General features: G+C 42.6%; 1 long non-coding RNA gene across 1 annotated transcript; it reads right to left on the minus strand.

Moving 5' to 3' along the window:
* Positions 1 to 11,562: 11,562 nt before the first annotated feature.
* LOC115462479 lies at positions 11,563 to 21,817 on the minus strand. The gene is made up of 3 exons (XR_003940872.1): positions 21,806 to 21,817; positions 16,521 to 16,527; positions 11,563 to 11,642 (listed from the first exon to the last, which is right to left on the minus strand). It is a non-coding gene; the product is annotated as an uncharacterized LOC115462479 (long non-coding RNA).
* Between the last annotated feature and the right edge of the window lie 4,551 nt (positions 21,818 to 26,368).

Raw genomic sequence — 26,368 nt, forward strand, 5'->3', positions numbered from 1 at the left:
GGGCCATTTATAACAGACATGAATCCAAAAAACAGTAAAATTTAGAATACTTGGAAAACAGAGAATAAAATAGAGACCAATTAATTAGAAAAAATTCAGACCAAATACTATCACCAGGAATTTCCAACTGATCATTAATAACATTATATTCAACCAAGCTGTCAGGTCTTTCAAATATATTCTTGGCCTACCCATCACAAGGTATCTTAAGAAGTACTGTTGTGAAGACAATTGTCAGACTGAGAAAATAAACTTGTTATAGTTTAACTAATGAGAAAGAAAGGACGGGGGCCTGCCATTGAAATTGTAACACATATGGCATCCCTATGTAAACAGGGTTAAAAAACAAAACCCTTACCAGGTTTCTCTCCCTGCCCCTTCTCCATGCAGGCAGGCAGTTCTGGGGTTTGTGAGAAACAGGGGTCAGTTCAGCACTTCTGCAGAGCTGTGTAGCAGGATTAGTAGGGGGTGTGGAATGATCTAGGGAAACTCTGACAAGGTAGGAGATCAATTAAGGGGTGTGTTTTTTTGTGGTTTTTTTTTTTTTTTGCTATAATGTAAAGGTAAATGTAGTACAGAGGCTGTGGAATGTTGTGAATGTAATGAGGTGCGTAACTAGACCTCGCGGTGGGAGGGGACCAGAGCCTGAGGTGAGGGGCACATTTTAGTCTGCCATCCCGCAGCCTCATCCCCCTGCTGCCTCTCTCCCCCCCTCCCCACACACCACCTCGCCGCAAATTAGGAAGTACTTTGGGAATTAGAGCAATTTAGGGGTCCTTTTACTAAACCACACTAAAAAGTGGCCTGTGCTCTTATTTGCACATGGGTTTCCCGTGCACTAAGGCCACTTTTAGTGCAGCTGTAGAATGGTGCACAATTTCTTTTTTTCTATTAATAGCCATACACTAATGTCCCAGTTAGCGTATGGCCATTAGCACGTGAGCCCTTACCATCACCTATTTACTAGACGGGAAGGGCTCCCATGCTAACTCTGTGCTAATCGATCAGCATGTAGCAATGTACCAGTTAGCATAGGGTACGCCTAGACTGTACCTCTAAACCTATTTTTTAGTGTATCCCGTGGTAGTGCCTTTTAGCATGTAGTAAGCATGTGTTAATGCTTACTACCGCTTAGTAAAAGGGCTCCTTAGATTGTTAGTGCAATCGTCATTGCTCTCATAACTGGATTATTCTAATCTGCTATATTTAATTGTTAAATATCATTAAATCATTAAAGACTGGATAACCAAAGCTCAATTCAGTCTAGTCCTTATCTCCGAAAGTTGTCTATATGCAAAAGATAATCCAGCAATCCTAGTCATATGCCATCTGGATACTCCATTCTTCATTTTCCCAGAGCCAAAAAGAGAGGAGGTGGCTTAGCTGTTACTTATAAATCATTTCTCTAGGTAAAAGCTATTACTGAATTTCAATCCCCTAACCTAGAAATTGTTGCCTGCTGTATAAATGACAATTCCCTTTCCAAATCTATCTGCCTCCTATTACTATATCATCCGGCCACCTTTTTCTTCGCTAATACGGTTGGGCCCAGCCAAATGTCAGAGTTTGCCGGGGTTGAGATGGCCGGCCTTGGTTTTCGGCCATAATGGAAAAAAATGCCGGCGATCTCAAACCCGGTGACATCCAAGGCATTTGGTCATTGGAGGAGCCAGCATTTATAGTGCACTGGTCCCCCTGACATGCCAGGACACCAACCGGGCACCCTAGGGGCACTTCTAAAAATAAAAATAGCTCCCAGGTGCATAGCTCCCTTCCCTTGGTTGTTTAGCCCCCAAAACCCACTTCCCACAACTCTACACCATTACCATAGCCCTAAGGGGTGATGGGGGCACCTACATGTGGGTACAGTGGGTTTTGGGTGGGTTTTGGAGGGCTCCCATTTACCACCACAAGTGGAACAGGTAGGGGAGGATGGGCCTGGGTCCACCTGATTGAAGTGCAGTGCACCCACTAAAAACTGCTCCAGGGACTTGCATACTGCTATCAGGGAGCTGGGTATGACATTTGAGGCTGGCATAGAGGCTGGCAAAAAAGTTTTTTTTTTTTTGGGTGGGGGGGTTGGTGACCACTGGGGGAGTAAGGGGAGGTCATCCCCAATTCCCTCCAGTGGTCATTTGGTCAGTTGGGGCCCCTTCTTGAAGCTTAGCCGTGAAAAAAAAGGGAAAAAGTAAAGCCAGCGAAATGCTCGTCAAGCCTGGCTTTTTTTCCCCATTATGTGCCGAGGCCCCCTTTTACTGCAGTTGGTAAAAGGCAGGTCTTTGTTTTCTTTAGGGAATGGTCATGTAGCAAGTGAAGCACTTGTCACATGGCCATTTCTGGGGGGAGCTCTTACCGCCACCCATTTAGGTGGCAGTAAGGGCTCCTGTACTAACCTGGCAGTAACTGGGCAGCGTGTGGCACTATAAAATTGTAGTGCCAATGTGAACCCGGTGGTAATCAGGCAATACCACACGCTGTCCGGTTACTGCCAGGTTAGCACGGGAGCCCTTACTTCCACCTAAATGGGTGGTGGTAAGTGCTCCCCCCCCCCCAAATGACCGTGCGACAAGTGTCAAAAATATTTTTGTAGTGCCAGATATGATGCATGCTGGGGTAAGAACTACCACCGGGCTTCGGCAGTAGCCCAGCAGTACTTCCCTTTTAGCGAGCGGTAAGCCACTTTGTATAAGGACCCCGCAAGTTCTACTGGTCTAACATTATATGATGTATTTTACTTTCTGTTAATACAAAGCAACCTATGCATCCAGCTTCTCCTACATAAGCACATAACTATGGAATGCACTGCCAAAAGCTGTGAAAACAACCTACGACCACCTAAACTTCAGGAAATTATTAAAAAAACAACCTGTTCAAAAAGGCATACCCCACTGACCCAACATAAATGCCTATACTCTCTAACACAGCAAAATGGACAACACATAACCTTTCCTCTCTTTCAATCCCCATGGCACCTGAAACACATGAACCTCTCTCCGACCACATCACCTGTATTTGTTTCTCTACCAGACTCGGCGAACGCCTTTACAGTACTATGTAAGCCACATTGAGCCTGCAAATAGGTGGGAAAATGTGGGATACAAATGTAACAAATAAATAAAATAGTTTGAACATGTTCATGCTTTTCTAATTGTTATGCAAGCCACATTGAACCTGAGTTCTACTCGCGCTAATGTGGGATATAAATGTCATAAATAAAAAATAAAATAAAAATATGGATTTATCTACGTTTTACAAAAAATTGCAGACTACACAATATGCTGCAATCTGGTTAATTTTTCTCTTTAAAAAATTTTGGTAGGCTCTGTCAATATTGTATTAAGCTCCATTGACTGTTTATCAATGTGAGAATGATGGTTAAATTTGCTTGTATTTTATTGTTACAATCCTAATTGGTTTTTCTTCCAAATTACAGACTTATTTTAAGAAATGAAGGGGCTCTTTTACTAAGCTGTGGTAAGCACTAATGCATGCTTACCGCAGGTTAAAAAAGCACTACTGCTGCAGTAGTTTTGGGATCTGCACACTCTTCCCATTCGCAAGCAAGTAGAATTTATTTTTTAGTGCTGGGAACGTCTCTTGCAGCAGATAGTAGGTGTGGTCTGCTCTAATTGGTTACCGCAGCACCAATCAGCATAGGATTAGCATGTGAGTCCTTACCACATAGAAAATAGGTGTCTGTAAGTGCTCACATACTAACGGTCTTTCTCTAGTGGGGAAATAACCGCGTGGCCAATAAAAGGGAAGAAAGGAAAATGGGACCATTTTACTGCCACACTAGAAGTGGCCTCAGCATTCGAGAAAGACCCACTCTGAGGATAGCACTGGCCACTTTTTAGACAGCTTAGTGAAAGGGCCCCAGAATGTATTCAATACCCAAGATCTAATTCAACAAAATACAGCACTTCATCACTTATTTTCCTGATAGTGCAAATGGCATTCTAGAGGTTCTCACTGAAAGTTAATATGTGGATTTAAACAGAGATTTTTCAGTACAATACACCCAAAGGCTTTAGAAATTCCATTTTATTTTCCAGCAAGAATGGAAAAAAATTGCTTCAGAACCCCTGGGGATGGTAAGTTCATCTCTAGTTCTTTAAGGCAGAATGAAATATGAAATTTTAAAGTTATACTGCACACTTTTCAACTAACACCAATATATCAAGGACAATTTGAGCTATTTCAGCTTGTTTTTCCTCCAGCTTCCAAGCATTCAAGGATTTGAACTCCTATACTTTGTAGTCAGAAAATAAAATATAGAATCAAGTTCCCGTGAAAGACAATGGCTAGCGGTTTAAAAAACAAAACTTCAAACCAGGATCAGTGGTGCTGACAGAACAGAATTAATATGGACACATCGCATTCTTGATATATCGGACCTCAATAATTCCACACCCATGTACATCCAAGTTTGCCTCTGCACTATTGGAAAAAGTTGATTCCTACTAAACAATTTTTACCTGAGATTTTTAATTAGATTGTAAGCTTTGTCGAGCAGGGACTGTCTCTTCATGTTCAAGTGTACAGCGCTGCATACGTCTAGTAGTGCTTTAGAAATGATAAGTAGTAGTAGTAATAGTAAACAAGTGCTGGGATAAGAGTAACTATTTTAGGTACAATTTTCATACTGCTTTCATAACTTCAAGGCTATGGGTTCCTTTGACTGGTGGATTTTGCATGAATATTTGAAGTGATAGTACCTGTTCACATTCACTTTGAAACTGCTGAAGGCAATACTTCTGCAGACACTTGCACCTCCTTTTTTCTATAGGTATTTTTTTCAACCAAAACAATGTACATGTTTAATAATTAACGTAGCCTTTTACTAAGGTGCACCCAAAAATGGCCTGCACTGTTGTAGACGTGTATATTGGATGTGAGTAGGACCACTTTTCAGCGTGCCTGCAAAACAGGCCTTTCTTTTGGCTGAAAATGGCCGTGTGGCAAAAGAAAAATTGGTGCACATCTATTTTCGGCCTGAGACTTTACCGCCACCCGTTGACTTAGTGGTAAGGTGTCACACATTAACTGAGTGGCAATCATCTGCGTGCGTACAATGCCAATTACCGCACGGTTAGCACCACGTGCTGGAAAATAAACTATATTTTCTAGCGCGTGTAGTGGACGTGCGTAAAAAATGAAATTACTACCTGGGGCATGCGGTAGACGGGATGTAGTTCTGAATAGGCACGTATTAGGTGTGCCTAGGTGCCTACGCGGCTTAGTAAAAGGGCCCCTGAAAAACATATGAGTCTTCTTTCAATCCCTACGTTATCCCCACCTTGAGGGGGATGCAGTAAAAAGGAACCAAGTCAAATGCTGTGAACAACATTTTCAGTACAAACACTGACCAAGGCATTCAAATTTTGTATGTTCATTCAGCCATACTAGCTGCAGAAATGGTAATGCTGAATATATGTATTCAATAATGAAAATAAATCAGTCTTGATATTTATCATTCAGCAATAGCCTGCGTTGAAGGTGCAAAATTATGGAATGCCTTACCTTTAGAGTTATGCTGCACTAGCTTATTGATACAATCAGGAAACAGTTGAAAGCTCATTTATTTGCTCAGGCATTTTGTTTATAGGTGTCATGTAAAAATGGGATGTTTTAATGATAACTGTGTAAAATTTAAGATAAAGGCTCATTGACTTGTCTATTTGTTTTAGTTATATTTTGTTATTTTGTATTGTTTGATATTAAGTATGTTCTAATTTTTGTACCTTATCTAGAACTGAATGATAGAGTGGGTTATAAGTATTTTAAATGAATAAATAAAAGTTCCTCACGGTCCCTCTCGCATAAACTGTTAACTATGTTCCATTCGCCTAGAACCAACAGCAAAGTCAATACACAATGACCCAATTCTATGAAGTTGCCCACTTCCTTTCTGTCATTTGTGTCATTGACTCCACCTATGTGTCTCTCAGCCCACCCCCCAAAAATGGATAGAATCTACCTACTGCAAAAGAAAAGCCTTCCACTCCAACAATCTGCGAACAGTGTGAAACACACAGGGGAAGCTCACTGATTCCTTCCCATGCTTCCCTGGAAATTGCCATGACTAATATATCCTGGCACATTTAGGGATATATGAATGTTTCAAAGGTAGAAAGATCATTGGTGGCAGGCTCATGGGTAAGAAGGGCACATATTAAAACACAGTCAGATGCCACCAAAACCACATACATCTGTGTGCCAGACTTAGCTCTCAACGTCAATGTACAGGCAGCTGGGACAGTATCCCACAACATTTCCCTGATTTCCCTCTCACCCCATGTCCATTCTTTAATTCTCTCCATCTCACACAGGTGATTAAGGCTTCCCTTAGAAGAGGTGGCTAATGACCCCCATCGTCACATCCTACGATAAGGCAGAGGAACACTAAAAGAGAGGATATCTCCAAACCAGAACTATCATTGAATACACCTTTGGACTGGTCAAGACACGATTCAGCTGCCTGGGTGGGAGCTGGGATGTCCCAGCACATCCACATCAAAATATCTAAACTATATAAAGAGTTATTTTACAACACACCAGAGAAAAATGTCTATGCAACAAAAACTTCAAAAAAGGCAGGAAACATGTTGAGGGTGTTTTGGGGCATGTTATGGCTAGTGTGCTGTTTCCGAAATGTAGCAGTGATTCTAGTAGTACATCAAAATGCAGGGAATGCAAGAAAAACTTTAGGACTTACATTCACTGCCAGATATTTATGGCCTTCTGTATCCTGCACAACTTTATACTAAAGCACAGAGGGACTAGAGTCAGAAGATGAGTGGCTGATGGACATGAGGATTGCTTGGTCACTTGCTTGCCTGGTGCAAATGTGGCAGACCTCACATGTCACATAGATAAGATTTTAGACATTGTTGGGGAGGAGCCTGCTATCTTGGTATATGTGGGTACCGTTACATAAGAAAACGTGGGAGGGAGGTTCTGGAAGCCAAATTTAGACTCTTAGGTAGAAAACTAAAATCCAGAACCTCTAGGGTGTCATTTTCAGAAGTACTCCCCATTCCATGTACAGGACACAAGAGACAGGCAGAGCTCTGGAGTATGAATGCATAGATGAGATGATGGGTCAGGGAGGAGGGTTTTAGATTTGTTAGGAATTGGACAACGTTTTGGAAAAGGGGGAGCCTATTCCAGAAAGATGGGCTCCATCTTAACCAGGGTAGAACCAGGCAGCTCTCATCAACATTTTAAAAAGACCTTAGGAAATGGGCATCCAAATTGAAGATGAAATTTAATGTGTACAAATGCAAGATGATGCACATTGAAAAGAATAATCCGAATTATAGTTACCTGATGCTAGGTCCCACCTCGGGAGTACATAAGTAGATAAGTACATAAGTAATGCCACACTGGGAAAAGACCAAGGGTCCATCGAGCCCAGCATCCTGTCCATGACAGCGGCCAATCCAGGCCAAGGGCACCTGGCAAGCTTCCCAAACGTACAAACATTCTATACATGTTATTCCTGGAATTGTGGATTTTTCCCCAGTCCATTTAGTAGCGGTTTATGGACTTGTCCTTTAGGAAACTGTCAAACCCCTTTTTAAACTCTGCTAAGCTAACCGCCTTCACCACTTTCTCCAAACGCCTTCATCGCTCAAGAAGAAGATCTAGGTGTTGTTGTAGACAATGCGCTGAAATCTTCTGTTCAGTGTGTAACGGTGTGTAGCGGTGGTCAAAAAGCAAACAGGATGCTAGGAATTATTAAGAAAGGGATGCAAAATAAAACATATATTATAATGTCTCTCACCTTTAGTAGTGCGTTCAGTTCTGGTCACCGCATCTCAAAAAAGATATAGCAGAATTAGAAAAGGTTCAAAGAAGAGCAACCAAAATGATAAAGGGGTTGGAACTCCTCTCATATGAGGAAATGCTAAAGAGGTTAGGGTTCTTCAGCTTGGAAAAGAGACAGCTGAGGGGAGAAATGATTTAGGTCTACAAATTCCTGAGTGGTGTAGAACGCGTAGAAGTAAATTGATTTTTTTACTCATTCCAAAAGTAGAAAGACTAGGGGACACTCAAGGAAGTTACGTGGAAATACTTTTAAAACAAATAGGAGGAAATATTTTTTCAGTCAACGTATAGTTAAGCTCTGGAACTCTTTGCCAGAGGATGTGGTAACAGTGGTTAGCGTATCTGGGTTTAAAAAAGGTTTGGACAAATTCCTGGAGGAAAAGTCTATAGTCCACTATTGAGACAAACAAGGGGAAGCAACTGCTTTCCCTGGGATTGGTAGCATGGAATGTTGCTGTTAATTGGATTTCTGCTAGATAGTTGTGACCTGGCTTGGCCACTGTTTGGAATACAGGCTACTGGGCTAGATGGACCATTGGTCTGACCCAGTATGGCTACTCTCATGTTCTTATGACTACAGATTGAATAATAGGGCCTGAGATTTCTATATTGTCATCTAAAGAAAGAGCGGGATGTTTTAGAGAATCAAAAAAAGAAAAGGTCAGCTTTTGAAAAATCTACTTCAGCTGTATATAATTGAGTGTGGAAAACCTTGACTCTATTAGCTATATCAATATTGTTAGTAAGAACATTATCACTTTCATCTTTAATAGCACAGATAGTCTTATACTCATTTCTAATTTTCAAGCCATTAGCTAATAAGTGACCAGACTTATTAGTTTCAGAGTAATAATTGGCTGATTGCTTAAACAGTTGTTAGTTAGCCTGCTTCCCTAAAAGAAAATTGTTATTGAAAGTGAGTCTTCCAGTCTTCCTTAAATTATCAAGTATTTGCATATCAGAAGGATTAGTCTGATTCAAACCTTCTAGACCTTTAATAGAAATGGCTAGGTTACGTAAGTCATCATCATTCTTCTTATGTGTAGAGGTAGCAAAGGATATTATTGTACTTTGGATATAAGCCTTAACTGTATCCATTATCATTATCCAGGAGGAGTCTTGCAGTGTATTAAACTGAAAATATTCCTTAATGGCATTAGAGACTAATTCTTGAAAGTCAGGTGGAGCAATTAAAAAGGCATTGAAACACCATTGAGGCTGAGTTGGAGGGTGACCTATACCATCTAAGTGCATGATTATATGAGCACGATATGATAAGGTTATTCCCTCAATACTAGAATAAATGACATTATTTAGTAAAGAGGGGGAGACAAAAAAAATATCTATACGGAAATAGGTGTTGTGAGGAAGACAAAAGAAAGTGTAACCTTTGTCAGTCAAATGTGCAGTCCTCCATACATCCTGGAGATTCAATTGAGAGATAACAGTAGTGCAAACCATGCTTTGGATTTTTTTTTTTCTATGAGCAATGTGAGCATCTGGCCATGATAGGATCCAAAACGAAATCAAAATTACCACTAATAACACAAGGTACAGAGCCCTCAATAGTAACTAAGGAGTTCTTTTACCAAGCTGTGGTAAAAGGGGGCCTGTGCTGACGTCAGCTCATGCTTTTGATTACTAAGGCCCCCTTTTACCACAGCAGGTAAAAGGCTCTTTTTTTTTTTTTTAAAAGAAATGGCCGTAGAGCAAGTGAACCATTTGCCATGTGGCCATTTCAAGGGGGGGGGGGGGGGCATTTACCACCACCCATTCAGGTGGCAGTAAGGGCTCCTGCGCTAACCCGATGGTAACAATTACCACCAGTTAAATATCGGTGCTACAAAAATAAAAATATTTTTGGAACACCAGATGTGGCACACGTTGGGGGTAAGAACTACTGCTGGGCTGCCATGGTAGCCCTGCGGTAGTTCTGGATTAGCAAGAAGTAAGCCCATGTTGGGTTTACTGCCGCTAAGTCAGCCAGTGTTTGAAAAAACTCCGGATCGTCCACATTTGGAGCATATATGTTAAACCAATTAAGGAGGCATTTTATGAAGCGGCAGAAAGCCCAATTCGTGTTTACCGCTTGGTAATCCGGAACTACCACTGGGATACTGCAGCAGCCCGGCAGTAACTCCCAACCCCCAACATGTGCCACTTCCGGCGCTATAAAAATAGTTTTATTTTTGTAGTGCAGGCGTTTTCCCCATGCTAATTAGGCAGTGCCACAGGCTGCCCGGTTACTGCCGGGTCAGTGTGGGTGCCCTTACCACCACCTCAATGTGCGGTGGTAAGTGCTCCCCCTGAAATGGCTGCGTGGCAACTGGTTCACTTGCCTTATGGCCATTTCTTTAAAAAAAAAAAGACAACCTTTTACCCAATGTGGTAAAAGTGGGTCAAAGAAAGCATCAAAAACACGCGCTGATGCCAGCACAGGCCCCTTTTACCGCAGCTTGGTAAAAGGACCCCGAAGCAACCTATCTTGGGTTTTAAGTGTGAATTTCACCCATCTCCCAAAGACATCATTATCTTGTGATTCAGTAGTTATGTCTGAACTTTTCCTAACAACAACAACAACAACACTATTTTTCCTCATGTGCAGGGGAGTAAATTAGTAGGTGAGACCAATTTGCTCTCAGTTTAAGGGATTCAATAGCTGTAAGGTGAGTTTCTTGAAACAGTAAAAGGTCGGGTTTCTGTCCTAGAAACCTATTTATTTATTTATTTATTCATTCATTCATTCATGACATTTATACCCCATATTAGCCCGAAATAGACTCAAGTTCAATGTGGCTTACAAACCAACAATAAAGTGAATAAAACATAATAATGTACAGAATATAACACAAATTACAATAAGTTCAAGAAGCAAATGCATATTAATACACATGCAGTAAGTAACCAGGGAAGGCTATCTCAAGGACAAAGAAAAAATTAAGCGTGGATAGGTAAGATCATAATTAGGCACTCAGTCTGCAGCCCCTCATTTCCTCTCTACCCTCATTTCCCCTTACGTTCCGCCCGTATCCTCCGCTCACAGGACAAATCCCTCCTCTCAGTACCCTTCTCCACCACCGCCAACTCCAGGCTCCGCTCATTCTGCCTCGCCTCACCCTATGCTTGGAATAAACTTCCTGAGCCCTTACACCAAGCCCCTCCCTACCCATCTTCAAATCCTTGCTCAAAGCCCACCTCTTCAATGTTGCTTTCGGCACCTAACCTTTATACCTTTCAGGAAATCTAGACTGCCCCTATTTGACTGACTGTACATTTGTCCTTTAGATTGTAAGCTCCTTTGAGTAGGGACTGTCCTTCTATGTTAAATTGTACAGCACTGCGTAACCCTAGTAGCGCTTTAGAAATGTCAAGTAGTAGTAGTAGTAGTAATTAGGCAGGACTAGATGGGAAACAAGATTAAGAAAAGGGTGTGGGCAAAATTCAAATAGAGTTATTTGTATTTAGAAAGGCCAGACTGAGAAATGTGTTTTTAGAAGACTTCTAAAAGTTAAGTAAATCATCTGTAAACTTGATTGATTCAGGGAGAGAATTTCAAATTTTGGTACCTTGATAGGAGAAATTAGCAGAGTGAATTGTTTTATATATCACATTCTTACAGATAGGGAAATGTAAGACAAGATAGTCTCTAGATGATGAAACAGCATTATGTGGGGGTACCCTATAAACGTAGGGTAGATATTCAGCTGGCTGCACTCAGTATTATGCCCAGAAATTCAATGTTGGGCCATGTCTGGGCTCTGGTATTTAATTTCTGGGTTTCCAAAGCCGGCATCACCATAGCCAGTTAACTGTAATATTCAGTACAGGACTGACTTTTATGCTGTCCTATTTCTATGGTGATCTTGGCTGGCTAAGTGCTGAGTATTGGCAATTATCCATCCAAATGCTGACTCCGCCCCAGAGCGCCCCCAAAATAGCCAGTTTTGCATTAGGCGCTAACCAGTCATTTTCAGCAGCACTACATAAGTACATATAAGTACATAAGTATTGCCATACTGGGAAAAACCAAAGGTCCATCGAGCCCAGCATCCTGTTTCCAACAGTGGCCAATCCAGGTCACAAATACCCGGCATAATCCCAAAAATGTACAAAACATTTTATACTGCTTATCCCAGAAATAGTGGATTTTCCCCAAGTCCATTTAATAACGGGTCTATGGACTTTTCCTTTAGGAAGTCGTCCAAACCTGTTTTAAACTCCGCTAAGCTAACCGCCTTTACCACATTCTCTGGCAACGAATTCCAGAGTTTAATTACACATTGAGTGAAGATAAAATTTTCTCCGATTCGTTTTAAATTTACTACATTGTAGCTTCATCGCATGCCCCCTAGTCCTAGTATTTTTGGAAAGCGTGAACAGACGCTTCACATCTACCCGTTCAACTCCACTCATTATTTTATAGACCTCTATCATATCTCCCCTTAGTCGCCATTTCTCCAAGCTGAACAGCCCTAGCCGCTTTAGCCTTTCCTCATAGGGAAGTCGTCCCATCCCTGCTATCATTTTAGTCGCCCTTCTCTGCACCTTTTCCAATTCTACTATATCTTTTTTGAGATGCGGCGACAAGAATTGAACACAATATTCGAGGTGCGGTCACACCATGGAGCAATACAAAAGCATTATAACATCCCCATTTTTGTTTTCCATTCCTTTCCTAATAATAACCTAATAACCCGTTAAGTGTCCCTGAAAATGACCTGTTAACCCCAAACAAGCAATTTAACCAGTCAGGAGCCATTTCTGGTTGGTTACATCACTTTGAATATCAACCCCTTATTGACTGATAATGTCATATTTTTACTTTTCATCCTTAAGGAACATACAATTTATCTCTATTTTAATTGTTGAAGGAGCAACATACAGTTGACTAGAATTGAACCAATTACACCTTAAATCTATTCCAGCAAGTTCCTTGTGATTTGTTAATAGGCACGGCCAAGGTCAGCCCTAACATTAGGCAAAACTGGGAGGTCGCCTAGGGCAGCAACTGCTTGGGAGTAACAAGGAGTAACTGAAGTCTAAGCAAAACAATAGGTCCTGACGGCCTTACAATCTCAATGAACTATTAACATATGCTTAACCTGCATTTTTATAGGATATTTTTCTGTTGTTGTTTTAATATCAAAATCTTGAGGGGGGTTGGAGCTACAGGTTATGGGCCTAAAAAGCTATGTGTGTGTGTGTGTGTGTGTGTGTGTGTGTGTTGGGGGGGGGGGGGGGGGGGAAGTAAGGCTGAAGGTTTGCCAAGGGCGCTTATTATCCTTGCATCAGCTCTGGGCATGGCAAATGCAAGATGTATGGAGAATTGGAATGGCATAGCTGTAGGTGTAATTGGTATTGCTGGTTTCTTGGTATTAGTATGTCTTCCCCTTTTGCACAATCTATTGATATTGTTGTTTCAATTATATCTCAAACAGAAAATGAGTTTCTGTTTAGAAGATTGGGAATATTGATTTAATAATTACACTCATCCAATTATTGCAAGTCTAAGAACAGTATTTTCCAAAGGAATTATGATGTTTTCAGCAAACATTATTAGAAACATTTTTTGTATCATAGCCTATAATCACCCATGTCAGTTTTTAAAATGATGATTATAATTTCCTCTTTTGTGAGAGAGAGAAGGCTAGTAGAAAACAGCATAAAAACAGCATAAATGTTGTAAGGAGGTTGGGGGTCTAAGCAGGTCAGGAGGAGGTATGGGGCCAGACTACATTCCCCACAAGGCCCTGAGAGAGAGGATCGGGGGGGGGGGTAGGTCCCAAAACCCCGGTATGGCCCCCACGTGGAAGGGAGGGGGAAAAGGACTGGAAAGAGCAGCTGCTATGGCAGACGAGGGCCAGAAGGGGGAGCAGGGTTGACAAAGCTCAATTCCCTTGGGTTAGAAATCAGTACAAGATTCCTTCCACCTGGGAGGGGGAGGAGGTCTCCAACCAACAGCCTAGCAGAGAAGCAGAGTTAATGGAGTGCTTGGAGGAAGGAGAGTCTGGAGGGACCAGCACACCAGGTGTGGAGGAGCCAGTTGACATGGACTGTAATTGTACTTTGGGGCAGAGTTGCAGGGACTGAAGGCAGTGGGTGGTCACAGGAGTCAATTAGCTGTGTTGTGGGCGGTGTACTGCCATTCTGCAACCACCCAAGCGGAAAGACTTTTAAAACTGAACCCCAGGCTGTTGAACTGGGGGAGAACTTAGATTTAAAGGGAAGTTTTTTCTTGTTGCTTTGTTTTGGAAACTGAATGGGACTTTAACCCCCTTGAACTGAGATTTTGTGGAGGAGGGGAAATAAACTGTTTGGAACTAAAAGCTGTGTTGTCTGGAAGGACTTTGTTTGTGGACTGCTGAAGGGAGCCTACCACCCTCTGAGGGTTTGCTACCGGGATTACAGATATTACAATGTGTACTAATGGTGTGCAAAGTGATGGAAGTTTATTTGGGGACAGGGGAATGCGTGGTGGAGTGCACAGTGCATTCATTCTATCAAAAAAGTTGCCGGTACTCAAATGCCAGGCCACCCTTCAGGGGTGGGGTGATCACTGAGGGACCCACCCCACAATAGCCAGGACCCCTGCAACCAGTCACAGAATGTATGTCAAGGCAGAATTGGTGTGTAGAGCCTGAGCTCTTTCATTAAAGCTTGGGGTCCATGGGTCAATTTTAGCAGACAATGGAAAAGGTGCCGGTACTCAGTACCCCCAAGTATCCCCTCAAAAAAAGCCCTCAGAGTGCATGATGTGTGCAGTGGATGAAGTTGTGTAGATCATAGGAGCCAACTGTCAAAATTATTGGGGGTGCTAAGCCCAATGGAAATAATCCCTCCCTGGACATATACAAGGAATTTTCTCAATATTGGGGGTGCTCAAGCACCCACAGAGTCAGCTCCAATGGTGTAGATGATGGCATGTGCATATATATGTGTGTGGATGGATAATATATGTGTGATCATGTGCATGGTGGTATGTGGGAGCATGAATTTGAATGTGGACAGAATGATGGAATTGGAGGATGGTTATATTTGTGTTATTTTATGATAATGTGGGTTATAAATGAACTTATTATTATTACATGTATATGGTCTATGTGTGGCAAGTATGTGGCTGTCACGTCACCGCTGGGGTTCTAACATTGTTGTATATGTGTGTGAAAGCATAGGCGGTCGGTGGCCCAACTGTTTGGGGAGGCTAAAGGGGGTGGAGTTAGGGGTGGGGCCAGGGGTGGAACTTATATTCATAATTGTCTGACAACACACCTAGCTCCGCCCCCAGCTAGCCCTGCCCTTGTTGACAAGATGTTTTAAAAAAAATTTATTTATGAAATTTCAAATAAAGACAAATCAAGCAAAACTTGTACAGAAAAACTAATTCAAATAAGGACAATGCTATCATAGGAAACCTATCTAGCCCATTATTTGGGCTGAAGCCAGTAGGCAGAGCTTACCACCATTTTCACTCACCCAAAACAATAGCAAATTGCGTAACCCTAGTAGCGCTTTAGAAATGTCAAGTAGTAGTAGTAGTAAAAGATTATTAGAAATGAGAAACTGCCTATGCGTGATCCATCTGTAAAAAGTCAAAAGCTGTTCCAATTGGATAGGCAGTGCCTTAAAAATATGACGGACAATATAGATAAATATTGTACTTATTTGACAGTTTTTCATTTAATGGAAAGCTTCCCATATATAGATATAAATATCAGGAAATAAAAATTGAATATTACTAAAACAGCTTTAAAAAATATTGTATCTGGTAGAAGACAGCAGTTATAACCTCTGTATTTTGTGCTCATTTTTCTACACTGTTCTATACAATAGAGATGGCCAAATTCAATGATAATATCCTTTTTCCTGATGGGATCATCTTAACAGCTATTGTAATGTGCCTTAGGAAGCCTGGTGTTATAAAATAAGATGGTCTATATTGAAATTAAATGTAAGTAAAATTAAACTCACCTTTCATTAGGGCACATGAAGTCACATCTTCACAGGTCTCCTGTTCTCAGTCTAACTTCCTTGGGCTCCCCCACCTCCCATGGCCTGCCCCAGCTTGAAAACCGCAGCCAGCCCCCCCCCCCTCCCCCCGTTCAAAGCCGCGGCTCTTTCCCCAGCAATTCTGAGCATTGAAAAAAAAAAAAGAAACATTATATCTTCCTCTCCCCACTTGTGCCCACCTCCCACTCACTTCTTTTCTTTACCGGCCACCTGCTTGACTCGCTACCTCCCTAAGGCTCCTTCCCCAGCGGTTGTGAGCACTGAAAATAAAAATAAGAGCCGCCGGTATAGAGCCGTGTGCTGCAACACTTACTCATAGGCTCACAGCCAGGCTCTGCCGGAACGGCAGCAGGAAGAAGTGTGTCTTAGTGGGTGTTTCCGGCAGAACTGGCTGTGAGCCTGTGAGTGAGTGTTGCAGCACACGGCTCTATACCGGCGGCTCTTATTTTTATTTTCAGTGCTCACAACCGCTGGGGAAGGAGCCTTAGGGAGGTAGCGAATCAAGCAGGTGGCTGGGTAAGAAAAGAAGTGAGCAGGGGTTGGGCGCCGGCAGGGAGAGGAAGATACAATTTCTTTTTGTTCCTGCCCCGAATTCGAGGAGGGCAGGAGGTACTGACAGAGGAGGCAGGGGAAGGTCACGGTTGGGCTGGCGAGGCTTAGCCTCCCCAAGCCTCTTATACGGGGTGCCTATGTGTGAAAGTATGTCAGTGTTCTAGCTCAGGTTCTGGCAGAACCAGTATTGATATATAATCAATCTAGTATTTAAATTAGGACAATTAAAGACCTAGTTACTAAGCTACATTATGCAGCTAATGCAGAGTTTTTAGTATGCCAGAGAGTAGTACAGGCCCACTCTGCTGTCTACTGTGCAGAAAGGTGAGCCTTTGTGTTAAGTCTCAAATTTTCTGCTTAATGTGGGACTGGGAAGGATCTGGGTGTGATATAGGTGGGTGAAGGAGTGGCTGGCAGTGACAGCTAGTGCATGGGTAGTTAGAATGCACTAGCTATCAAGACTTCCAACCGTGCAGCTCAATGTACTGCCTCCTCAAGAGGAGCACAGTGTATTGTCAGTGGTAGTATATAGTGTGCTATTAGTGGTGGTGTGACAGTGAACCCACTGACCCTATTGATCATGTAGTCACACCCCCAACAAAATCCAGCACCCAAGTTCAGGCACCCCCATTCCCTGAAACAATTCCTCCACCCCTGATGCATGCATCCTTTGAAACAATCCTATCATTCCCCAAAGCACACCAAGACCCCCCGAAACAATCCCAGCACCCCGATGTACTCCTGTACAAAATTATTGCAAAGCTACTAGTAAGGGTCATCAGGACCACTAAGGAAATCTACTATAGCAGCATTTAATTTTCAAAAGGGTGACTATGATGAAATGAGGGAAATGGTTTAAAAAAATGAAAGGCTGAGCTGCAAAGATTATGACTTTCAATCGGACATGCACATTGTTTATAAATACCATTTTGGAAACCCAGACCAGATGTATTTCTCATATTAATAAAGGTGGAAAGAAGGGGAAGGGAGGGAAGGGAAATGGGACTTGATATACCGCCTTTCTGAGGTTTTTGCAACTACATTCAAAGCGGTTTACATATATTCAGGTACTTATTTTGTACCAGGGGTAATGGAGGGTTAAGTGACTTGCCCAGAGCCACAAGGAGCTGCAGTGAAGAGCTAATGACAGCTAGAATGGTAAAAGGGAGAAGTGAAAGAGGAAATTAGAACCAAAAGAACATCTTTCAGAAATGGAAAAAGATCTGACCTTAGAAAACAAGAGGCAACAAGATGCAAAGCACTGATAAATAAGGCCAGAAAAGAATATGAAGAGAAATTTTCCTTGGAAGCAAAAACACGTGGAGGGGCATTTTTGAAAGGGACATCCACGTTTCGATTTTGACATCCTTGCAAAACGTCCCAATCCAGGGGTGGGGAAACAAGATGGACATCCATCTTTCGTTTCAAAAATATCGGCAGGGACGTCCAAATCCTTAAATTTGGTCGTCCTTAGAGATGGACATCCCTAGACATGGATGTTTCTGATTTTCAGCAATTTTCGAAATCAAAAACATCCATGTCAGAAATGACCAAATGCAAGCCAATTGGTCATGGGAGGAGCCAGCATTTGTAGTGCACTGGTCCCCCTGACATGCCAGGACACCAACCGGGCACCCTAGGGGGCACTGCAGTGGACTTCACAAATTGATCCCAGGTACATAGCTCCCTTACTGTGTGTGCTGAGCCCTCCAAAACCCACTACCTACAACTGTACACCATTACCACAGCCCTTACAGGTGAAGGGGGCACCTAGATTTGGGTACAGTGGGTTTTGGAGGGCTCGCTGTTTCCTCCACAAACGTAACAGGTAGGGGGGGATGGTGCTGGGTTCGCCTGTCTGAAGTGCACTCACCCACTAAAACTGCTCCAGGGACCTGCATACTGCTGTCACAGACCTGAGTATGACATCTGAGGCTGGCTTGACATATTTTTAAAGATATTTTTTAGGGTGGGAGGGGGTTAGTGACCACTGGGGAAGTAACGGGAGGTCATCCCCGATTATCTTTTTGATGATCATCTGGTCAGTTTGGGCACCTTTTTGTGCCTTAGTCATAATAAAACAGGTCCAGGTGAAAATGTTCAAGTGTTCATCAGGGACGACCTTCTTTTTTTCCATTATGGGTCAAGGACATCCAAGTGTTAGGCACGCCAAAGTCCCGCCTTCGCTACACCTCCGACACGCCCCGTTGAACTTTGGCCATCCCTGCGACGGAGTGCAGTTGGGGACGTCCAAAATCGGCTTTCGATTATACCGATTTGGACGTTTCTGACAGAAGGACGTTCATCTTCCGATTTATGTCGAAAGATGGGCGTCCTTCTCTTTCGAAAATGAGCCTAATAGTAATCTTTTTTTAGATATATCAGAAGCAGAAAGCCTGTGAGGAAATCAGTGGAAATATTAGATCATCAAGAAGTAGAAGGGGCATTCAGGGATGACAGAGCCATAGCAGAGAGGCTGAATGAATTTGCCTTGGTCTTTACTGCAGTAGCGTAGCCAGCGATTAATTTTTGGGTGGGCCTGGAGGTGGACTGGGTGGGCACAGACCTCTTTCCTCTCCTCCGTCCACCCCCCGCCCGCCCACCACCGCCACCACATTTTGTGTCCACCCGCGACCGCCCCGCCCGCGACAGCCCCCTGCACTGACCTGAAGCGCGTTCTCCCTCCAATCCAGCACCGGCGATCATAGCCAGCCTTCTACCACGTCCAGCGCGCGTCGTCGGAGCTTCTTCTCAGGCGCGTCCTGCCTACTCTGCAACTTCCTGCTGGACGTGGTAGAAGGCTGGCTATGATCGCCGGTGCTGGATTGGAGGGAGAACGCGCTTCAGGTCAGTGCAGGGGGCTGTCGTGGGCGGGGCGGGCCTGTAGCAAAAGTGGGTGGGCTTGGGCCCATCCAGGCCCACCTGTGGCTAGGCCCCTGCTTTACTGAAGAAGATGTAAGAGATCTAATTGTACCAGAGATGGTTTTCTAGGGTGAAAATGCAGAGAAACTAAAAGAAATCTCAGTGAACCTGGAAGATGTACTGAGCCAAACTGACAAATTAAAAAGTAGTAAATCACCTGGAATGGATAATATACACCCCAGAGTCCTGAAAGAACTCAAATATGAAATTGTAGGTCTGCTGTTAGTAATCTGTAACCTGTCATTAAAAAATCATTCATAGTACCTGAAGATGGGAGGGTGGCAAATGTAACAACTGTTTTTAAAAAGGGCTGCAGGGATATTCCGAGAAAATGCAGACTGGTAAGTCTGACATCAGGGCAGCCAAAATAGTAAAAACTATTATAAAGAATAAAATCACTGAACACACAAACATACATGATTGAATGGGAGAGTCAACATGGATTCAGCCAAGGGAAGTCTTGCTTCACCAATTGCTTCATTTCTTTGAAGGCATGAACAAACATGTGAGCTGGTTGAGGTAGTGTATGTAAAATTTCAGAAAGCATATGACATTTTCAGAAAGTATTGGTCCTATTTATCAAATTGTGTTATCGAAATAATGTCTGTTATTTGTTAATAATAAAGCAGGATATTTTTTTTACAGCAATGCACTAACTTATGCAAACCAGCTCATTATTCTGCAAAATGAATAACTCAGCTTACATTAAAGGCACAAACTAGTTACAGTAACTTAACTGCACCTCAAGAGGTGGTATTAACTTTCCCCCTAGATATTGGAGGAGTAGCCTAATGGTTGGTGCAGTGATCTGCAAACCAGCATGACTGAGTTCAATTTCCCACTGCAGTTCCTTGTGACTTGGGGCAACTCACTTACTACTACTACTACTACTTAACATTTCTAGAGCGCTACTAGGGTTACGCAGCGCTGTACAATTTAACAAAGAAAGACAGTCCCTGCTCAAAGAGCTTACAATCTAATAGACAAGTGAACGGTCGGTCCGATAGGGGCAGTCAAATTGGGGCAGTCTGGATTCACTGAACGCTAAGGGTTAGGTGCCGAACGCAGCATTGAAGAGGTGGGCTTTAAGCAAAGACTTGAAGACGGGCAGGGAGGGGGCTTGGCGTAAGGGCTCAGGAAGGTTGTTCCAAGCATAGGGTGAGGCGAGGCAGAATGAGCGGAGCCTGGAGTTGGCGGTGGTGGAGAAGGGTACTTAATCCTCCATTGCCCCATATGCAAAATAAATACCTGCATATAAGGTTTCAACCAGAAAGGCAGTATATCAAACACTATTCCTACAAATTAAAAAAAGAAATCTCTTCTCTATCACAAAGTTAAGGGAAAGAGCCCCAATTCTGTGATCTTTAATACAATTTCTTATTCTCAGCCCCTCTTCCACTCTCTTATCGCCCAAGGGTGTCACTGATGTCAGGGGAAGAAGAAGCTGTGTATGAGAAATTTAATTACAGATTGAGAGATAAAGAAGTGGTGGCCCTGAGAAAGGAAATGTACTGAGGTGGAGTCAGGAGTTAAGAATATGCAATTGTTTTAAGGATAGAGGGATTGAGATGGAGGTTTGAAAATTATACTAAGGATGTATATATGTGTGAGGGGGGAGGGGTTCTGGCCTTGAAGGAGACCTTTTTTTTTTTTTTTTAAAGTGATTTGGGTTGGGAAGGAGACTGGGGTCATTCTTAAAATATTACAGCCCAGACCTTAAGAAAATTATGGGTCCTAATTTCTCACACAAGCTTTTTTAGCCTTATCTCACACACTAAAATGATGCACTCTGCACTTTTTCCACATACAAGCAAACTCGTTTAAATATTCACCTTGCTCCATCTCTTATTAACTGAATACATTCATGGTTGTATAGATCCTGAAATTATAGGGCTGTCAAAAGACACAAGTTCTTTTGGCAAATTCTGATATTACATTGCAAGCATTAATGACTCATACTAATTACTTACAGCTCTAAATAGTAGTACAAACAACAAATATTTTCTTATACAAACCAACAGATACATGTTCCATTCACACCCTTCATTCACACTACACCTACAAAATGTCCTGTATTTGAATAGCTATATCTTTTCCACTTTATACAGCACTACAATTATAGTAACTTTTAGGACTAAGGGATGCAACACTGAAGTATGATGAAGCATATTTAACTTCTTGTCTTTAATTCAAACGTGGGCTTACCGCATGCTAATCTGGAGCTCCCACCAGCCCAGTGTGGGCACCGGCAATGTTTCCAGCCCTGGCACATACTATTTCTCACACTAGGGGAAATCGATCAGTATATTTTAGTACGGCGCTAACCTGGTGGTAATCAGGCAGCACTGCGATTCCTAGTTTCTACCGGGTTAGCATGGGAGCCTTTACCGCCACCTCAGTGGATGGTGGTAAGTGTTTCAACCCCGCATGGCCAAGTGATAAGAGCAATCTTACCGCATGGCTATGTCTTTTTTTCAGCCCTTTTACCCACTGCGGTAGAAAGGGCCTCAGCGCATGGTAAAAATGTCCCCCACTGCTAGCCCGGGGCCCTTTTACTGCAGCATGGTAAAATAACCCCTTACATGGGTATTTCCTGTGCACTAAGGCTATTTTTACTAAAACTCTAATGGCCATGCCCTAATACCCATGCGCTAATGTTGCCATTAGCGTGCAACCATTAAAAAAAAAATACCATGTGAGCACTTACCACCACCCATTTTTAAATGGTAAAGGCTCATGCGGTATTCCTGTGCTAACCATTTAGCACACGGTAATGTAGATGTATTAACTGGTTAGCGCAGGAATACCCACTCTCCACCCCTCAAAAAAAATTCTAAATATATTTTAGCACAACGTTAGCACGTGCACATTTTGGAGTTACTGCAGGATTCTCGTGTACTAACACAGCTTAGTAAAAGGGCCCCTTAATTTGATATATTATTTCTCACACACAATAAGAATCAGTTTCTCTTAGAGATGAGAAAGTAAGGATGGGGTAATTACTGAATAATCGATTTATAGATCGCTGGATATTAGTGGAATTGTTTTTTTCTTCCTGCTTTTCTTTGAAATGATGAACTTTGATCTCCTTGTTTTTCCCCCAGATGTGGACTGTGTTCCAGCTTTATTTAGGGCCCTGTTTACTAAGGTGCACTAGTGTTTTTAGTGTGTGCTAAAAAATTATTATCTGCTAACCATGTAGATGCCCATAGGAATATTATTTATTTATTTATTTATAACATTTATACCCCGCATTTTCCCACCCATTGGCAGGCTCAGTGTGGCTAACCAGTCCATATATGTAATTGCCAATCCGGTAAACAAACAGACAAAGTACAGTAACGTGAATAAGAATGATAGTAATTACAAGGGACGAGGGAAAAGAGGGGAAGGGTAATAAGAGTCCATGAGGTCCATAAATTAGTCATGTTCCAGGAATTACTGAATTAAGACGGGTCCATTAGCGTAAGCCTTTCCAAATAAGCTGATCTTAAGAGATTTTCTGAAGTTCAGATGACCATGAATGATTTTCACAGATTTAGGTAATGCTTTCCATAGCTGAGTGCTAATAAAGGAAAAGGTAGAAGCGTAAGTGGATTTATATTTGAGACCATTACAGGTAGCATGATGTAGGTTTAAATATGAACGAGATGATCTGCAAGAATTCCTAGATGGCAGATTGATACGGGTATCCATGTAACCTGGGGCTTCACCATAAAGAATTTTATGGATCAGGGTGCAAATTTTAAAAGTGATTCATTCCTTTACTGGAAGCCAGTGTAGTTTCTCGTGAAGGGGACTAGACCTGTCGAATTTTGATTTTCCATACATTAATCTGGCTGCTGTATTCTGGGCAGTTTGGAATTTCTTTAGAAGTTGTTCTTTGCATTCTGCGTATATTCCATTACAGTAGTCTAGGTGGCTTAATACCAGTGATTGAACTAAGTTACAAAATATTTCTCTGGGGAAATAAGGTTTTATCCGTTTTAGTTTCCATAGAGAGAAGAATATTTATAGGCATTAAATTATAGGCATCTACACGGTTAGCGATAGCTAATGGTTAGCATGCATTAAAAATGCTAATGGACCTCTAGCATGTCTTAGTAAACAGGGCCCTTAGGGGCCCTCTTACTAAGGAACACTGAAAAATGGCCTGCGGTAGTGTAGATGCGTGTTTTGGGCGTGTGCAGAATCATTTTTCAGTGCACCTGTAAAAAATTGCCACGTGTCCATTTTGGGTCTGAGACCTTACCACCAGCCATTGACTTAGCGGTAAGGTCTCACGCAGTAACTGTGTGGTAATCATCTATGCACGTAGAATGACGATTACCACCTAGTTTTTGCCACATGCCAGAAAATAAAATTTATATTCCGGCGCGTGAAGCAGGCACGCGTCAAAAATGAAATTACTACACAGGCCACGCGGTAGCCAGGCAGTAACTCAAAACTGACATGCATTGGGCGCATGTAGGTGCCTATCAGGCTTATTTTCAAAAGAGAAGGATGCCCATCTTTCGACACATATCGGGAGATGAGCGTCCTTCTCCCAGGGTCGCCGAAATCGGCATAATCAAAAGCCAATTTTGGGCATCCCCATCTGCTTTCCATCGTGGGGACGACCAAGGTTCCCGGGGGCATGTCGGAGGCGTAGCGAAGGTGGGTCTTGGGCGTGCCTAACACGTGGGCAACCTTGACACATAATCAAAAAAAGGGCGTCCCTGACGAGCATTTGGACGACTTTACTAGGTCCTTTTTTCTTACGGCCAAGCCACGAAAAGGTGCCCGAACTGATCAGATGACCACAGGAGGAATCGGGGATGACCTCCCCTTACTCCCCCAGTGATCACTATCCCCCTACCACCCTCCTAAAAAAATTTGTAAAATATTTTTTGCCAGCCTCAAATGTCATACTCAGGTCCATGACAGCAGTATGCAGGTCCCTGGAGCAGTTTTAGTGGGTGCAGTGCACTTCAGACAGGCGGCCCCAGGCCCATACCCCCACCTGTTACACTTGTAGTGGTAAATGTGAGCCCTCCAAAACCCACCAGAAACCCACTGTACCCACATCTAGGTGCCCCCTTCACCCATAAGTGCTATGGTAGTGGTGTACAGTTGTGGGTAGTGGGTTTTGAGAGAGCTCAGCACACACGGTAAGGGAGCTATGCACCTGGGAGCAATTTCTGAAGTCCAATACAGTGCCCCCTAGGGTGCCTGGTTGGTGTCCTGGCATGCCAGAGGGACCAGTGCACTGCGAATGCTGGCTCCTTCCATGACCAAAGGGCTTGGATTTGGTTGTTTCTGAGATGGGTGTCCTCAGTTTCCATTATTGACAAAAATCAGAAACGACCAAGTCTAAGGATGGCTATCTCTAAGGACGATCTAAATTTCCAGGTTTGGGCGTCCCTGACCGTATTATCGAAACGAAAAAAGGATGTCCATCTTGTTTCGATAATACAGGTTTCCCCGCCCTTTCACGTGGATGTCCTGCGAGGATGTCCTCAGAAAAACCTAGGCGTCCCTTTCGATTATGCCCCTCCACACGGCTTAGTAAAAGGACCCCTTAACATTTTTCTTTGCTTTCTTCTTTCATTTTACATGTTTGACGTTTGTGAATGCCCTTTGTTTTGTATAAGGAATTCATGTAATTTTTAATAATAAATAAGGGAATATTATGATCTGCTACTTCTATTTGCAAATTTGATCCATTTATGTGGGCCAGGTTTTAAGTGTTCAGTTTATGGAGAACTTCGCATATGTTTCGTTACAGCCATTAACATTTACAGAAAGAAAATCAATACTCAAAAACTGACGTTAGGTAAGCCTTTGGCATAGTTTGCCAGTAGGGTCCAAGAGAGACCAAATTCGCATTAAAACCCACAATATTGGGGAAGGGGTGCTGCCCCCTTTCCCCATACCCACCTCAAACTATGTGTATGCAAAAAGGTATTGAAGTTTCCCATTTATGTTCACAGAATGCTCAGAGGAGTCAACATTTTTTTTCTAAATGATCTGCATTGTTTGTTTATTATATATCTTTTATATATCGCCTAATCTGTCCAGCAGTATTTACTTATTACCATTGTGATTCACAGTCTTTTATATAAAGTATGAAATGAACAGTTGCTGGTTATAAGTTTCACTGTTGATGAGATGTAATGCGTAGCTTTAAATAACTCATAGCCCAGTCTTTTTTCTCTCCCCTTCCCTCCTCCCCAATGTAGCACAAGTTTTGCTGCTTGGCAACATCTTACAAGGAAACTGTTCAATAAATGCTACATCAAGAAATCTAGTATAATAAAATTCATGATAATTGCCATGATGCAAAAAAAAAAAAAAAGGACGTGTCAAGGCTAAAATATCTATACAGAATCTGTTAAGGACAATACAAATGTTGTATAATGTACACTGCAGGTAAAAATGAATTGTAATACATAAATTATTATTTTGGAAATGCGGGTATTTACACATGTAAATGGCATCCATGTGAAAAGTAATTTTTGGAAGGCCTTGACCTACACATAGATGAGCTGCCAATTCCAAGATTTCCATGTTTTGAAGTGGCATGTTGGGTACATGGCATGGGTACATTGAGGTATACATATCAATGACGTATTCTACAAAGCCTCTGGACGTCGAGGGTAGAAAAACTAAGCAATGGCATCTGTGCCAGTTATAAATCTTGTACGAATGAATGTTGATCTCACTTGTCTTTTGGACCTGATACTTGCATTGGTTGGTTAGTGGAGGGGGATCTCAGAGCTGTTTGATTATCTGATTGTTGTCTGTGTTTGCATAGGTTTGCCTCTGACCAGTGGCGTTCCTGGCCTGGATGGCACCCGGGGCAGAGCGCCGATGCGCCCCCCCCACCGGGTGCAGCGCACCCCCCCCCCCCACACACACACACTAAATTACACCTCCCCCCTCCGGCGAAATGACACCCCCCGGGTACACGCCACTGGGGAGGGTGCCGCGGCGCACGCCTGCTCCGAGTTCGCTAAACTTTGCTTCGCTGCAGCTCCCTCTGCCCCGGAACAGGAAGTAACCTGTTCTGGGG

The sequence above is a fragment of the Microcaecilia unicolor genome, chromosome 2 (assembly GCF_901765095.1).
Source record: "Microcaecilia unicolor chromosome 2, aMicUni1.1, whole genome shotgun sequence".
Lineage (NCBI taxonomy): Eukaryota > Metazoa > Chordata > Amphibia > Gymnophiona > Siphonopidae > Microcaecilia > Microcaecilia unicolor.